This window comes from Leptopilina heterotoma, unplaced genomic scaffold (genome assembly GCF_015476425.1).
Source record: "Leptopilina heterotoma isolate Lh14 unplaced genomic scaffold, ASM1547642v1 Lhet_58, whole genome shotgun sequence".
In the NCBI taxonomy this organism is placed as follows: domain Eukaryota; kingdom Metazoa; phylum Arthropoda; class Insecta; order Hymenoptera; family Figitidae; genus Leptopilina; species Leptopilina heterotoma.
The window spans coordinates 435,857-448,080 of record NW_025111131.1 but is presented as its reverse complement, the minus strand read 5'-3'; positions in this window follow the sequence as shown (position 1 = coordinate 448,080).

The following is a 12,224-nucleotide window of genomic DNA, read 5'->3' as shown; positions in this document are numbered from 1 at the left end:
AAAAGAAAAATTATCAATCATTATTATACTCAATTATTAACTAATACAAATTTTATGTTAATATACTGCAAACATCATATTAGAACCAAATACACACAAAAAATTGATAATTTAGGTACAATTTGAAAAAAGGACATATGTATAAATATTGTAAGAAAATTAATGATATTGAAATAAATTAAAAGTTTATATATCCCAAAGACATAAGGTCATCCCCTTTATTTTACGAGTGTACATATACGAAATAAACTAGGTTATTATTACTAACTTACTTTCGATTTCCTGGTAGATCTAAGTTCATTAGAAGCATACACAATATAATACCGAAGGTAAAGAGCATATGTCATTGTATACGTATATAATTTCCCAGAAAATCGGTTTAACATAACTTTACACAACATGTAATTTGCATTTTCTTCAAATTACTTGGATTTTTAAATATTTGTGTAAACTGTGTCGATTTGGCCTTGTTTAATTTCTTTTTTGTAAAAAGGAGAAATTCTCTTAATTTGATGTTTTCATTAATATAACTGTTTATATACATAGTAGTAGTTAATATACGTTTCACTTCAAAAAGTCATTTAGATAGTTAGCAGAATTAATTTCCTTCTTTTCTCTCCTTTTTTAATATTTCATAATTGTATTCTTAATACGTTTACTTTTCTCATTAGTTCTTTAGTAAAATAATCGGCAAGTAAATTTCTAAAAACATCATTTAGTCTTTCATTGGCAATTTGTTGAAAATTTTTTTATAATATCGGTACAAATGGATATTTAATACAAAGAAAATGTACATAATGACTTTAACTGTCGTTATAGCTTTTATTTTTCTTATTCACTTCATTAATTTATTATTAGAAGCGACCCAGTTTTTACCACTCGTGAAATTAATTTAAATCGCTGCGAATTAAATTTCCTAGAATTTTAATTTTCCCAATTTTTTAATATTCTTATTTTTAATTTTGCTTTCTTTTAATTTCCATTCTAATTAATTTTATATTTAAATTTTCGTTTCACCTGAAGTTTCAATTCGTTATCGAATCTAATTTTTTTGAATTTTTAAATTAATTTATTTTCTGCACGTAAATTTAAGGAACGGGAAAGACCGCAAGCGCGAAAGCGACTGTAAGTGTGAGAGAGAAACTCGACAACTTCTCTCTTGCACTCATTTCTACTCCGGCGCATGCGCTCCATGTGATTATGCATTAAACAAACGACGATAAAAACTTATCAAAAACAAAGCGCCAAGTTTGAAAATCAAAATTGAAAATTCGTATAAAAGAATAAATTGACAATTGTGATGATTAAATAGAATTATTTTTAAAAGGAGTTTTCGCAAAAAGGGACAGTGAGTAAATTACTTTTTCAAAGGGGGAAGAGGAGGGTTTGAAAAATGCGAGTACTAACCCCGACTCCACCCTCACCTTAGCCCTAATTATTCACCTGACAAAGCCAGGAACTTGACACACTGAACCTGCTGAACTGCGTCACCTTATAGTGTACCAACCCTTAGGCAGATATGCAGGATGTTCATATTTTTTTCCACCCAACAATTACCTGACAAATGGCGCTTGCGCGTCGCTATGACAACAAATGCTTCCTTCGCTTTGGTCACCAGTTATTTCTATCAAACGTACCTCAGTCGTAGACCAAGGCATATTACAAAAAAAGAAAAAAAAACGTTCTCCAAAAAATTCAAAATATAACCACGTTCCTTACTTCCAAAAGAAAAAGGTATTCAAACCAACATAAAACTTAAACAAATATCCCATTTTTCAAAAAAGAGAATTAACATTCAAAAATATATTACACAAAAATTTTTATTTTCCCGAAAATAATTAAATTTCAATATTTTATCATCTGTCATCAAGGAAAAAAAATTAAAAAGCAAGTCTAAAAAAGAATCCAAAATATCGAGTCACGTTTAATGAACTCTAAGTTTGAAAAGAAGTGTTTCCAACGAGTCAAGCAACAAGTTCAAGGACACTGAAAATATTCTGAATATAATTATTATTCACTTTCATGTGGACTGTAATTCTACTGAGTTTAATTCTCAAGACAATATTAAAAAGATTACGACGAGTTGATTCAATTTACGCAATTAATCCGCCAATCGAAGGACGGATAAGGGAAAAAATAAAGTTTCACGGTTAAATGAATTTAGTTGACATTAAATTTTCTTACTTTCGTTCCTATTTTACTCCATTTCTATCGAGTTGACACTGTTAATTATAATAGTGAAAAAAGAAGAATTTTTGTTTGGAAATAAATAATTTGAACGCAGTGCGAGTCTTTCTTTACAATTTTTTAGTTTGTAAAAGTGTGACCTTCAGTTGTCCAGTTTGAGTGAAATATGGTTTTATTCTTTAAATACAAATAAAAAAGAGGAAACAAAAACGGCTCATGTGAGGTCATTAAGAAAAGTGTTGTTTTGTGTGAGAAAAGAATTGACGGGCTTTTTGTTGAAAAAGCCCATGCTTCCAAACTGAAGTTCAGATATTGAAAGCATGTGAGTACATGGCCGCCGAAAAATTGCGCCACTCTGGGAACAACCTACTATGGGCATCTGCCTGGACACTGGTGAGAATTATTTTTCTTTTTTTTTTAATTTTTGCCTTATTACTAATAATATAAATAGTTGTATTATTATTTTCCCTATTTGCACTTAGGGGGAAATTACTTTCTTCTAATCAAATACTCTCACTCATTAAAAAAAATTTAAGACCAGTTTGAATAAAAACAATTTACATTATTATATGTGAATCTAATTTTAATCCTAAGAATTAAAAATTCGGAAATTGACTTTAAGAACTGATAATATCCGATTACTTTTATTTCAAGCCGAAAAATGGCTGCATTAAAAAAACAAATATTTGTAAATTCTTCAGGACTGTTTCTACAGTACTACTAGTATGTTGTACAAATAAAAATTTTAGGTTATTTTGGGTAAAGTTGGTTCAGTCTAAATAAATGTTTATTTAATTTTTGTGTTTACTTTAGTTAAGTGTAAGTTTCGTTTAGTTTTATGTTTTAATACAAACAAATTTAACGAGCATTGAAAGTATTTTGTGGTATGAACAACATTTTTGGAAGTAAAATAAATATATCTTTGGTTAAAAATGCATTTCTTGTTATTGATTTAAAGAAATTTTCGTATGTTCAACAAAAAATTTGTTGTTTCAGGTTAATAATTCTGTTTGGTGCAATTTAAGAATTAGAATTTTAAGACAAATATTCTAGTGGATTCAACTAAAAAGTTGATGTTTTAAAGAAATTTTGGTTGGTACAGCAAACAATTTTCGGTTTCAGGCAAATTCTGTTTGGATCAATTCAAATTTAGTGTTTACAAACAAATTCTGATAATATGGATTCAATAAAACTTTGGATGTTTCAAAAAATTGTTGGTTCAACGAAAATTTGATTCACTGAAAAAAATATATTTATGGTACTTACTTACTTACTTTATGGTTTATATAGCCAATTCTCACATATTATATTGGTGGATATGGGACTGCCATACAGTATTGCTGTTTCAGCCATACGCAGTGTAGAACAGCCATATGTATGTGAGAAACAGTAATATGTATGTGAAGAACACCGCAATACTGTATTTGAAGAACAGAAATACAGTATTTCTGTTTCAGCTTTACGTCCTAACCATACTCGTATGTCGGAATTGACAATATCATTTTTTTCAGTGTTGTTTCAAGTAAAGTCTGTTTGGTTTAACTAAAAATTGAGATGTTTCTGATAAAAAATTCAACTACAGTTTGGAAGATTTAAGCAAATTATGGTGCATTTAACTAAAATTCAATTTATTGTTTCCAGCAAATTCTTTTTGGTGGAACTTAAAATTTATAGTTTCAAAACAAATTCTAGTGGATTCTATATATGTTTCAATTAAACTTTGGTTGATTCAACAAAAAATTGTCGGTATTGTAATATGGTATTGTCGGTAATTTGCAAATAAGCAAATTCTGTTTGGTACAACTAAAATTTTGGATATTTCAAATAAATTCTGATACAGATCCATCGAAAATTTGGATATTTCCAGGAAACATTAAAGGATTCAACAAAAAAATTTCGATTTCAAGCAAATTCTGATTCGTTTATCTAAAAATTGAGATAAAAGCAAATTCTAATGTAGATTCAACTAAAAATTTGGATTTTTTAAAATTCTTTTTGGTTCAACTATAAAATTTGGTTGTTTTGAACAAATTCTGATAAATTTAAACAGAAGTTATGGATGTTTTAAGCAAATTTTTCCCTTAGCGAATTCATGGAAACTCACAGTTTCAATATCAAAATAGTTGCGAAACAAGGTTTTGATACGTTTTTTGTCTCAATTTGATATTCTTAGAATAACTGTGAGCTTGTATTTACAGAAAAAAGAAACTAAACCAACTAATAACTAATAACAATAAACACAGCTTACAAATTTTGAATTGACAATCTTATTCAAATGTACTGTACAGCTTGAACAAAACGTATCTTGACTACCAACTTTGCAATGAAGATATAAATGCATTTTATTATATACATAATATTTTTACTTGTTATTAACAATATTCTTAGAAATTTTAAACAATTTATTATATTTTATCTTTTGTAAATAGTAAAAGTTAATTTAAATTTTCTTGGACCAAAATATCTTAAATGAAAATCCATATAATAATCTTCTTTTATTCAATATTTATATCGCAAATAATTAAATTATAATTCGTATAGCAATAACTAGAATATTTACAATTACTGCGATATTTAAAAGACAAAAAATTGCCTCTCTTTGAAGAAAACGGAAAAAAGTGTCAAACAATAATTTCTTGTTTATAAACGAATAATTTTTTCACATTTAAAAAAGAATAGACACTATTACAATGTATAAACATGAAAACTAAACTGCAAAATCACTCTACATCAATTATTGGCAATGTTAAATGAAAGTTCATAGAAGCTAAAGACCATTAATCTTTTAGAAATATCAAATTTTTTTCTACACAAAATCAATTTCTTTTCTTTTCCTTTTTTAAATACTTTTTCTGTTTTTTCTTCTACTTAAAAAACTGACTTTGTAGACATGAACCAAAATATCGGTCAGGTGTCAATAACCTTTCAGTTTTATCTTTTCACCTCAAGTGACCTCTCTCAGATCGAAACTTTGTGCGAACTTTTCTCTCTTTATTAACACTATGTATGTGTCCAATGCTAAGCCGTATTATTACATATTCATGTTTCATTTACTCCTTGCATTCTTTAACGCCAATGCAAACCTTTTTCCCCTTTAATTTTTTACAATCTTTTTCTGTTTTTTTCTTTAACTATTTTGAATTATTTTTGAAAAAATTATTTCATCAGTTTAATTAGTATTATTAACCAAGTAAAATTAATGTAAATAAAAATAAAATTCATTATAATATTAAATAGGGGAGACTAGGTGCAGTTGTTACAATTTTGATTAAATCAGTTACAGTGATTAACTCCAATTTGTTCGGTCAAACAATTAAATCAAAGATATATTATCTAGTTTTAAAAGGCCATAATTGATTTAACTCTATATGTATTGTTTAATTAACTAGAAGCATTTGAGTGACAGCTTGTAAATTGTAACAACTGCACAAAGTGAATGTCGGTTGTTACAATACCAAGAATCACCTATAACATTTCAAATTGAAGACAAATAATTTTTTATAACAATTTTTATTAATTATTCATAATTTTTGGCTCGACATAATAGTACGTGACAGTTCCATAGAGATGGCAGCACTAATATTGTTTCGAAATGAAAAAAATTTTAAAAAAAATTTTTTTATTAATTTTGAAGTCAAATTTAGAAAAAGCATGAGATTTTTCATAAAAAATGAGTGTGATTACATTTTTGACAAATATTTTACATTTCCAACGAATCTGCTGAATTTTGGGAAAAATATCCGTTCTTATCATCACTTATAACAACTGCACAACAGGTACATTTTTTATAATAAATCACTTTATATTAAAAAAGTATACATTAAATGTGGACAACCAATTCAGTTTTTTGAAGCTTAATCCTCATAGAATTGATCTTAAAAATTTTACTTTGTTAAGTATAAAGGTCTATTAATTATTTAAAAAATATGAAGCAGAGAAATATTTACCTCTAAAAACCAATGTGCCTATTTTTTTACTTGTAAAGCTTGCATATAATTTTTAAACATATTGCAGCAAGTTCGTACATAAAAACTAAACATTTTTCACTTTGGAACCCCATACACGGAGAAAAATGAAAAAATGATTTATGCAGTCAGTGTAGTACTCCTTTATAGAATAATATGTGACAGGTACACACTATAGTATTAGAAGTTTCATAGCTGAACACTTTGGGACTCAACACAAGTTATCCCATTTATCAGCTTAAACAAGACTGTTTATATAGTCTAAGAAGGAATAAGAGTATAAAAAATTCTCATGTAATTGTTAAAAGAACGTAGCAGTGTACAAAACACAAGTCTCTCTCTCTCTCTCTCTCTCTCTCTCTCTCTCTCTCTCTCTCTCTCTCTCTCTCTCTCTCTCTCTCTCTCTCACACACACACTAATGGTCGTTCACTTATCTTACCGTTTCACTTCTTACTACTCTCAACTATTATGCAGTGCAGTTAAGTCAATTAAATTATTAAATATTGCTGTGAGAATAATTAATTATACATTTCATTCAAGGTCAATTCACTATTTTGTACACGAAAAAAAAGAATAATCAAATTTACCATGAGGAGTGTCAAACTTGAAAAAGGTTAATAAAAAAGTTAATGTCTTTTATTTATTTATTATTAAATTCTAATAACCGTATAAACTTTAAACTAGTTGACAATATTATCTGCCGTTTGAAATAAAAACTTAGTTAACTGACATTTATATCGAAACGAGAAAATAAGGAAAAACTGTTTGCTTTCAGTACCCTAATAAAAATTAAAAAATTGTTCAATTCAACTTCACATCCCTATATTAAAGAACCAGTTGAGACTAGTAGAAATTGAACATGGATCTACTGGTGTCAACTTGCTTTCCAAATTGAAAAACTTTTCCGTGTAGCAATTCTACTGGTTTAAACTTGGAAATCCTATTTATGTAACTGGCACGGATATCCAAGATAAAATTGAAATGGTTCTATCTTGGATTGTCCTCTTCAATTTTTGTTTCGACTTGTTTCAACATGGATTTCCAATCTTATCATTTCTACTTGTATTTCCAAGTTCGCACGTACTACAAGTATCAGCTTGCATTTCCAAATACAAAAATTAAGTTCAAGTATCTACTTGGTTCAATTTGGATTCTCGAATACTACATTTCACTTGTCCTGTCAAATTAAAAATCAACAAGCTTGAGTTTGGAATTTCCAACTCTAAATTTATATGTTACAGTGAAGGATTAATGTCATCTTGGTTTAATTTGAATCGGGGATGCATTCTATTTGGAATTTCAAGTTCAAATTTAAAGAGTTTGATTAATCGCTAATTGGAATTTATAAAATTGTCATTTTCGCCAATTGTTATTTTATAAATTGTTATTTTTGCAAAGAATTATTATTACAAATTTACATTTTTACAAATATTTATTTTAGTTAACTGTTATTTTGCAAATTTTATTTTTGCAAAATTGCATTCTTCGCAATTGACTGTTTTACAAATTGGTAGATACTTTTGCTAATTGTTATTTTTTGCGAAACTGCTTTGTTGTGAATCATTATTTCTGCTAATTGTTGTTTTGCAAATTTTATTTTTGCGAATTTGCATTTCTCGAATCGATATTTTTATGAATTTGTTACTATTGCTATTTGTAATTTTGTGAATTTGGTAATTTTATAAAAATCTGTAGTTCACAATCAATGGAATTTTTTTAACACTGTTGAGTCATTTTGCGAATTTTAATTTTTACGAATTTTCTGTTTTTTATTTCGCTTAATGTTATTTTTTGCAAATTTTTGCAAAAAATTACAACGCGGTCAAATGACATTTGAGCAGAAACTTATTAAATATTTAATTAATATTTTTAACATAATAGCATATATTGCAAATCTATATAAATATTTTAAATTCTGCTTGTATTTTTATAGGTACTTACAAAAATTATAATATTTTACATAAACTTGCGTTTTTCAAAGTTGCAGCTTATATAGACAGGTCGAAAAATATTTCTCACGTCGATTCGATAGCCGTGGTCGTTAAGCGTTTAGATAGATAGGTCATAGGTGCGGGGTTCGATTCCCATAGAGTACAAGTTTTAATTTAATTCTTCCAGTTTAATGAAAATGTTTGTATGTTTGGAGTGTGCTAAGAATATGAAGTTATTGATGGTCATAAGAATGTTTTATTATTTTTTCCACAAATTTTTTTTTTCAAAACTATCTGTTCAATTGTAACCACCTTGGATTTCCAATTATGAATCGATATCCAAGTTGAAACAAGATCATATTGTACAATGTAATCTACTTTAAATTTCCGGTTGACTGTAATGTTCAAACTGAAACCAGTTCATTTTGAACTTGACATTCCGAATTCAAACCAGCTGAAAATACATATCTACTGGTTTGAAATTGGAACTTACGTGACAATAACCAACTCAAAGCAAGTAGGCTCCTGATTCTACCCGGTTCTACTGGTTCTTTAATATAGGGATACTGGGTATAATGATGGTGCTCTATTTAATTATGAAATAAAAAATTAATTATTTAAACAAATTATATGAAAAAATGCACTTGCGTGTTTTTCCGAATGCAAATATGAAGTAAAAAGTTAGGTAAAGTCCTTTGCGTAGTTGCTCAACAAAAATGTACGCGAGCTCGGTCCTCCGATTTGATGGAAAAACTTACCTAACTGACAATGACGTCATGTGGTAAGGGGACGGCTGCTTGCTGCTTGCGTCCCGAGGATAAACCGAGTTTAGCCGAATGCAGTTACCCAGGCGCGAGCTGACAGTGAGTTCAGGCTTTACGAAGCTTGATTGAGACTTGGTCAGTATTGGTTGAAGATTGGTGGGACAGCGAAAGCAAGGCTACTTGAGTCCGGAATAGTAACATCGATGTAAACCTGACGCTCAGTCTTTGTTGAAGACTGGCGTTCAATCTTCAATCAATGCTGCGGAAACCGAAAGCAGGACTGAACAAAACTGCTTCCACTGTTCCCAAATTTACACGCTTCTCACGCGTTCGTTCAATATAACGTGAATATATTAATTATTATTATTAATAATAAACAGTATTGTTATTAATATATATGTATTTACATATTTAATGACAATAAGTTATTATTATAATAATTATATTATTTTCATATAAATATTATATGACTAACAATAAATGTCATTTAACATAATAATATTGAAAAATAATTTTAGCAAAAAAAAAAACACAATTTGTGATAATTTGTACATTTTTTAACTTCATTTTTGACAGACTTTTAATATTATTTACAAACAAGTTCACAAGTTTTTATTCACAACACTTATTAATTATACAGATTAAATAGTAATTTTATTATTTTATGTAACCGCTTATAATGAAAAAATCCGCTCGCATGTGGGATCGAACTCACGTCCCCCCGCCCCAAACGCATTCCGGAAGTCCTAGACGCAACCACTTAATCCGCACGGCCACTGAGTCTCGATGAGACCTCGGGCTAATGTAATATATTAATGCCAGTGCCGTATACTTTGTTACTTATAAGGGCAAAGTGAAAACTATGACTAAAAATTTTACACATACTAATCCTGAATTATTTTAATTATTAAAAATGAATATTAAATAATTCATAATAAAATTGTAATCATTACAAAATTCAACTTTTAAAACATTTTACAATTAAAAATATTTAATGGATAATTTAATAAACATCGATAAATAATTGATATTTTTTATTATTCAGTAACAAAATTATTAACATTTATTATTAGATATATTAATAATATATTATGTAAATAAATATAATTTGGAATAATAATGAATTATAATGTTAAATATTATAATTATTATTAATTATAATAATATTTATTAATTGAATAATAATTATTAAAATTATAATAATTAATAAATAAATAAATAATAATTAATTAAATTAATATAAAAAGTTAACATAATTAATAAAATGATTAAATATGATGCAGTGTCAGGAATATTTATTGCACATTTTAATTATTATTTATTAATTATCTATAATAATTTTGAAAACATTTATAAAAAAAAATTTTCCATTTAACTTTCTTTAAATATGAATGTTACAATTAATAATATATTTATTTATCAATTGATAACTTAATGTTAATTATTATTATTATTATTTGAAACAATTATTATAATTATAATTATTATAATATTATTTAATTAAGTGAACACGGTAATAAATAAAGATAAACTTTACAGTAGCGTAACAAGAGAGGCCGGGGCCCTGGGGCGAGTAAAGCCTCGGGGCCCACTAGTAGAAATGAAATTTGATTAACAGTGGGAAATACCTACCAAATACCTTACAGCAGTAATAAAATTACTCCTGATTCTCTTTCAAAACATTTATTAAGTTTTTCTAGTCGTAAGAAATATTTATGGAAGAATGTTGAGACTAGATAACAAGCTTAAAGTATATTTACTCAAAGTCATAAATAAAAATTTTAGTATAATTTATTATAACAATTTGATAATAGAATGATTACAATATATATTAAAGATAAAATTTTATCTTTACAATTTATTTAAACAAGATTTTTAGTTTCAAATATGTTCATATTAAATATCAATAATAATTTATTAATTTAATAAAATGAAAAATAATAATAAATAAAATAATTTAAAAAATTAATAATAATCTAAGTTTTATAATTAAATCGTCTTAATTGCGGGGCCCCTAAAGTCGCGGGGCCCCGGGATTACGCCCGGTTTGCCCTATGGTAGTTCCGCCACTGAGATAAACTGAATATTGAGTAAAGATTGATTCAAGCTTGAATCAAGATTAGATGTTCGAGCTTCACTCATAAAGACTGACCGAGTCTTGAATCGAGCATGGGACGAGCATTGGGTCCAATGTTGAACCAATATTGAACTAATATTGATTGACAGTGATGTAAAGACTGCTTCTACTGTGAGTTACCCACACTGAGCGTTCAAGACTCAATCAACCTTTAATCTATCGTCAGCATTGGTCTTTCGCGCCTGGGTAAGTAGTTGTTCGGCTCTGTCTCGACTGACTTTTTGACGGAATAACTTAGGTAATTGCAAGCGTTGCAGATGCAAAGTTTTTATTTCAAATCCAACGCTCAGACTCGACTACTTATTTGATACAAAAAACACACAAATGCCTTTAACTAAGTTTTTCCTTCAAATCCTACATTCGAGCTCGTAGCCTCGTTTGTTTTTTGGACTACGCAAAGTCCTTTCCTTAACTTTTTATCAAATATTCCTTCATTTTCTGCAATTTCTTAGATTTTTAATATTAATTTTTTACAAACAATTATTTGCAAAAAAAATTTAAACTATAACTATTAGACGCAGTTTTTTCTTACGAGTTCATTGATACCAAAAACTCATTTTTCACCAAAATGTCAGTTAACTAAGTTTTTATATCACACGGCAGTATTATTTATTCAATATTATGAATATTGTTGACATCCATACTTACATAAATTACAAAGTAAAATCCACGCATGATCTAATTTATTTCATTGGTAAGGGATGTTTCTTAAATAGGAAATTTCCCCCATCGATTGCGTAGCCGAGAGTCTTAATGTAAAAGCGTGCGATTTATAATTAGGCGTATATTTAGTTGTATGGTTAGGTAGGTGTTCAATCCCACTGGCAGGGTACCGCGCCTGTACAGACGTCGGTAAGACTGTACTGGCATGGGTCCGCCTGACGACCGGAGCGGTAAAGGAATTCTACTGGAACCTGACAATGTGTTGTAGTGGCTGCGCGCCTGGCTCGGTACAGATTTGATGCCGCCGAACAACTGGCGTTGTACCGGCATTCGTCCGTCTGGCAACCAGGACGGGCCAAATTTTGATCTGAAAGATGACTCGGTCCAGCGGGACCGGCGTTCTACTGGCATTCGTCCGCCTAGCAAGCGACGCGGGACAAATTATATTCTCTATTGAAAAATAAAATAAAAAAAAGAATTTAATTAACTATGCATGGTGCATGTTAATTAACATTTATTTATAGATCATTTGAAGCATTTTTTACACATTTTACATTTTTTTACACATTAAAATTC